Here is a 6,193-nt window from a genome sequence, read left to right as displayed (position 1 = left end):
CCCTCACACAAACATGGAGGCCATTCTGTGCCCATTGCCTCAGGGAAGGGTATAGCAGCAGGGGGTAGAGAAAAGGGAGTCTGTCTCTGCCTCATTTGTAGTGAAGGGCTCTCCCTTAGGGAAATGGAGAGGGCTCAGAGTACAGAAAAGAGATTTGGGAAAAGCATCCTAAGTAGGGTTAAGTCTTCCCCAAACCCTGGGACTAGTACAAGATTATGGGGCAAGGGGCAGACAGGAGAGGCCACATAGAAGCAATGAGAGTATGGACTGTGGTGAGGCACTAGAAAAGAGCCCGTGCCCTGCTTCCCTGGAGAGATGGGAGAAAGTCCCGAACTCTAAGAGCAGAGAGGTCTTGGGTCCCGTTTCCCAGACAGAACCCTGAGGAAAAGACCCCAAAGAGAGGAAATGTTTGTTTGGAATGACCTGATAGACAAGGCCTTCAGACAGCCTCACAAGACTCCTCATCCCGGTGGGGGGAGGGGTGAAGGCAGGGGGCACATGGCACAATCATTTCTGTGTAGCCAGCAGCAGAGTTGCCAGACTTGAAGGTGCCTTGAGAAGGCTGATTCAGAGGTCACCGACTGACCAATGACTCACAGAAAGCATGGTGGACATCTTGTCAAGTGGGCCAGGACACATGATATCAGGCACCAGCGCACCCTCCTTCACCCCAATTCCCTGGCACTCGGGAAGCTCCTTGGACCTTGGGTACCATTTTGGAGGAAGAGGGTTGGTGAAACCCTGAAATTCCTGGGATCAGGTTCTAGGTACCCTGAAAAATGGTCAAGCCAGGGCCAGACCTCACTCCAGCCCATCCCACCCCCCAGCCATGACAGGAAGTCAGCCAAAACATCTCCCCAGTTTCCTCCCCAGCTTGTTCACTTCAGCAATTCTTTTATAAAAATAAGTCCACTTGAAAAAATTTTCTCTTCTTGGAAATATGTGCAATTGCTCAATCAGAGGCAGTTCAAAGGCACTGGAAACAGCAGAAAAGTATCCGAGCCTCCCATTTAGCTCCTAGCAGAAATAAATCTTGTCCAGTTCTCTTTGTTCCAGGCCGCCCAGCAGCCTCTTCCCTGAGTCACTCACTCCAGGGTGACATAAATCATTGTCCTGGGGTCAAGGACCACGCGGTTTTCCCCGGGTCTGTGTGGCTGACCAGGGCACTGAGGGGCCAACAGAAAGCATGGAGGACCAAGAGCCTCCTAGGTCCTGGGCCTGACTCTGCCCTCCCAGATGTGTGACCTTGGGGAGTCCCTCAACCTGTCTGACAAGGAGGTGGATTTATAGCTCTTCCAACTTGTACTTTCTTGGAGCTTCTCCAGTGGTGTGCTAATTGTCAAGAATTTTGTGAGCTGGTTGTTAAACACAGACATCATTAAAAATTGAATTACAGCTTTGTGCAGTGGAAGTATTGTAGCCAATGAGGTTTATCCAAGGCATGCTTATTGCTAATTAAGAATTAAGTTACAATTAAATTACACTAAAAACAAAGGAAATAAACACCCACAATAATCACATCCTAATTATTTTGCTACATCTTATTGTTATCTATACTCTTGAGATGATTTAGTTCTATTGTATCTGTGGGGGGAAAACACTATATAATGATGGGCTACTGTGCATCTCTTTCCAACTTCACATTCAGTGATGTGGAGTTAGTAGCTGAAATTGGTCATGGTGCCACAGAAATCAGCAAATCCACAAATGCTCCATATCAAGGCTTTTTGTCCAAGAGAGCCAGCCGTTAAACATTTACCAGCTCACCACTGAGCCTCTCCATCCTGGGCTCGGCTCCTCACCCCTGCCAGGGTGCAGAAGGAATGCAGATGACTTTAATACCACCCCACGGTAGCAGAATTACAAAGATTTGATTGCCAGTTACCTTTGCACAATGCTGCTTAGGTGTACCATGTCCCAAACAAGATCCATCATTTCTTCCCCTCCCCAGCTCTGCCTTCTCCCAAGCCCACTCCTCCTATACCCTAGTGAATGCTACTCAGACTAAAAACCCAGAAGTCATCATGACTCCTCTCTCTCCATCGCCCCCACAATCAGTTAGACTCTGAGTCCTGTCAGTCCTAGTTCAGACATGTCTTTGATTGCTTCCCTCCTTCCCCTGGCCACCATCCCTGCCATGGATCTGAGTGACCTGTATCACTGCAAAAACCTCCTTTTTCTCTTTCCCTCTGGTCTGGCCCTTTCCAACCACTCTCTACAAGATGCCAGAAAAGTTTCTCTAACATATAAGTTGGACTGTCCTGCCCCTTCTTATGGAAGACAGAGTGTGGTAGGCCAGGGAGTACTGGTGCCATCTAATGAGCACAGTTAGTATTCAGTTCTGAGGTCATGAAAAATTATGTGGGAGGCCAAGCCCTGCTCCACACAGAAGCATCTCACCAGTCCAGTGGCGATGGCTCTGACAATGTCATCAAAGCAAACCCAGCACAAGATTTGGTAGCAAGCATGAGATATGGTATGGTGAAAATAGCAGGGGTTTGGGAATGGAATAGACCAGGTTCCAGAATAGCTCTGGCCCTCACAGCTCCGTGACCCTTGACAAAGCAATGAATGTTCTCTGGGATCAGGCTGTCATTTGGAAGATGGAGCTAAGATACGTCTCTCAAAGGGTTGTTAGGAGATTTAAATAAAATAAGGCATGTATCCAGCACATAGTAGATACTTAGGAAATGTTCTTTTACTCCCCTCTGAGAAAGAGAATATTGATTAACAAAAGTCACTTTGCTTCATGCCACACAGGCCTTCACTTACAACCTAGGTATACTCCTTTCCAGGCACTTTACAGGCTTGGTTTTCTGCTTTGCCAGCCCTTAAAAGCAGCGAGAAGGGACAACTGACTGCAGGAAGGAAGCAGCCACATTCTAAAGAGCGGATACAAGCTCTCAGCTTGGCACACTCTCTGACACCTTCCTAGTCAACTGAGTTCAGCCCTGGTTTATAGCCCAGCCCAAAGCTGGCGGGCATGAATGAAGCAAAGCTCTGATGTTGGCTCCCTGGAAAAGACAGGAGAGCAAGTTCCATTTCAGAACATTTCTATCCAAGATGGTTAAAATGCATAGTTTGACACTTTATACATAATCATTTTTGTTCACAATATATTGATTGGGGGACAAAAACAGGTGGTGTGATTGTACTTTCATTTCAAAATTATATATATATTTTATGTGAAATAGATATAGATAGATTATGGCTATCTATTAGGGAGGGAAGCCCAGAAGGTTAAAACCCAAATGTTAAAAGGGGTCATCTTCAAATGGAATTATGAATAAAATCAATTTAACACCTTTTAAATATTTATCTCTGTATTTTTTCATTTTTTTCCCACAATGAGCATGACTTACTTGTATAATAAATGATGGAATTGTTAAAGGAAAAAAGGAGTCTCTTTGGTGTCCTGAAAAATTACTTAGAGAGGACAGTTTATGCCTGATCATGGACTACTTAGGCATTATTGGTCCTTGTTTCAGCATGTGCTGGTTGAGGCTCTGAACCTTCTTGTGGACTCTCCTGTCTGGGAATTTCCTGGCCAACTATTGTTCATCCTTTAGTACTCTGTTCAAATGTCACTTCCACCAGGAAATCTCCCTGACTCTCTCTTCTGATGCCACTCTTCTAGACTCCGGCAGGCCCATGTTCTCCCTTGCCTTGTGGCTCTTCACCTTGTCTTAGAATCATCTCTTTACTGCACGGGCAGTTCTTAGCCTTTTTGCTACCCAGTCCCCCTAAAGTATATGGCAAATTTCTATTAACTAACAGGGCATAAATCTCCAGGGTACAGAAGCATGAATTGTCCTCCAGTGAACTCTGATGAGGACCCCCCATTGGGCACACTATCCCCTCCACCCCCTATCCATCTTCCCCTTTCTCAGCCACACTTCATTAAGAATCATGTTCTAAACATTGGGCTTCTTGATGGCAGAGCCAGCATATAATTCATCTGCCAGGATTTCTTGAATAGATGAATAGATGAATGAGTAAGTGAGAGAGTAGAAGAAAATATGTCACAGACTCTGATACAGAGTTGTTAAGAGTTCAAACCCTGGTTTTTGAGGAAGCCTTGGAAGTCAAATGACCCCTCCAGGCTGATTTCACTTATGGCCCCATCATGGCCTTGGAGTTCCTCATGTGAGAAGTGGGGAAGATAAAACCCCGTTTTCCTCTTACTTTTTTTTTTTAATTTTTTTTATTAACATATAATGTATTATTTGTTTCAGGGGTACAGGTCTGTGATTCATCAGTCTTACACAATTCATAGCACTCACCATAGCACATACCCTCCCCAGTGTCCATCACCCAGCCACCCCCTTCCTCCCACCTCCTTCCACTCCAGCAACCCTCAGTTTGTTTCCTGAGATTAAGAGTCTCTTATGGTTTGTCTCCATCTCTGGTTTCGTCTTGTTTCATTTTTTCCTCCCTTCCCCTATGATCCTCTGTCTTGTTTCTCAAATTCCTCATATCAGTGAGATCATATGATAATTGTCTTTCTCTGATTGATTTATTTCGCTTAGCATAATACCCTCTAGTTCCATCCACGTCGTTGTACACCAATGTTAATAGCAGCAGTGTCCACAATAGCCAAACTATGGAAAGAGCCTAGATGTCCATCAACAGATGAATGGATAAAGAAGACGTTTTCTTCTTACTTAAATGACATGAGCACACATCATCTGGGCAGCTGCATATGCAGGTAGATGCATTACCTGCCCCATTCCTACTGAGCTTGCCCAGGTTAACAGCTGAGTTTTCTCTCTCGATGATGTAAGTGGGTTTCCTGTCTTCTCTGACACACAGGGGTGCAGATGTTCCCCATAGGATTCTACCAACTGAAACCTCACAAAGAGCAGGGCCTCCTCCTCTGCCACCTACATGCCTTTGTTTGACCAGGAGTACTTTGCAAAGTGACTTTTAGGATTCGCTTATCAATGGGACTGGCAGCTTTCACTTAAATCCTGCAGGAAGCCACAGAGCAGCCCCACTTGCCCTTCCAGCTCCACTTTGAAAACTAGCTAAAGCAGTCCCCAAATTGCTGCCAGTGGCACATGCTCAAATGTGCCATCACCCTAGGGTCTGTTGCCATGGCGCTCCTGGAACCGTGTCCCCCTGCAAAAGAGTTAAGCCATGAGGGTTGGCAAAGTGGTCATAGCCTCCGAAGCCAAACCTGGACACATGGCCCAACTCCTGCTCTGATGAGGGCACAGACTCTGATGTTGGGGGCCTGGGAATCCAGAACCCAGAATCTCCCACTCCTGTGAAACAGGGTGTCTGGGAACTGTGGTCTCATTTCAGGGAGAAGGCCAGAGGAATTGAGCCAGCTTGATGGGACCCTGGCAACAGCTAGTCCTGCCCACACTGCACATGCAGACTCTCTCAGAAGCCAAAAGTGGGGCCAGATCTCAGCTAACAACCTCTTCCTTGGATCTTCTGGCTTCTGTGTCTGAAGACATTCATTCCTTGGGATGAGGACAAGGATGGAGAAAGACAAGCGGTGCTTTGTCCAAGACATGAGATGTGTCAAGGGCCACCGAGGAGCAGCCTGTCTGAAAAACCAGGATCAGCACCCTATCACTTTGGGAACTTTGTTCCAAATAAAAATAAAATTTCTTTCTTGACTCAGCAAGACCCCTAATCCCAACCTAAATAAATAAATAAATAAATAAATAAATAAATAAATAAATATCCGGTTCCCAGTTCTTTGCCAGTTCCTCCCTCCCACTCTCCCTCTTCTCCTCCCTTCCCAGCTTTGTTCTGGGAAGTGACCATAGAGGTCTAAATGCGGGAACTGGTTTTGGAAAGTCCAAAGGAAAAGATGGCCTTCACAGTGCCTGCCTAAGTCATTCTTTCATTCAACAAATGCTTAGTGGGTGCCTCCTTAGTGTCAGGTAGTAGGCTAGGCCCTGGGCTCTGAGATGTGTCCTTCAGGCTGCCTTTCCAGCAAGCCTTCCCTGACCTCTCCAGGATATTGAGTGCTCTCTGGTCTATGATAGCATGGTGCAGCGGCCCCCTATCTGCCCCACAGTGGTCTCTGTTTCCTGTACATTAATCGCCTCTGCCAAGCCTGATGGTGCAGAGCTTTCTTTTGTGCCCCAAGCTGTGGAAACATAGCATAGGTCCAGAGCAATTGCTCAATACCTGGTGGATCCCTCCTTTGAAAGCAAAGACTCTAGGAATCAAA

The 6,193-nt window shown here is 46.2% G+C and overlaps 1 pseudogene; it reads left to right on the top strand.

Annotated features, from left to right (window-relative positions):
• The first annotated feature begins 1,394 nt into the window (after positions 1-1,394).
• Positions 1,395-1,548, top strand: LOC116646585 (annotated as a pseudogene).
• The last annotated feature ends 4,645 nt before the right edge of the window (positions 1,549-6,193 follow it).

The sequence above is a fragment of the Phoca vitulina genome, unplaced genomic scaffold, assembly GCF_004348235.1.
Source record: "Phoca vitulina isolate PV1807 unplaced genomic scaffold, GSC_HSeal_1.0 scaffold36, whole genome shotgun sequence".
In the NCBI taxonomy this organism is placed as follows: domain Eukaryota; kingdom Metazoa; phylum Chordata; class Mammalia; order Carnivora; family Phocidae; genus Phoca; species Phoca vitulina.
Note: the sequence above shows the minus strand (reverse complement) of the source record. Positions and strands in the feature narration are given on the sequence as shown.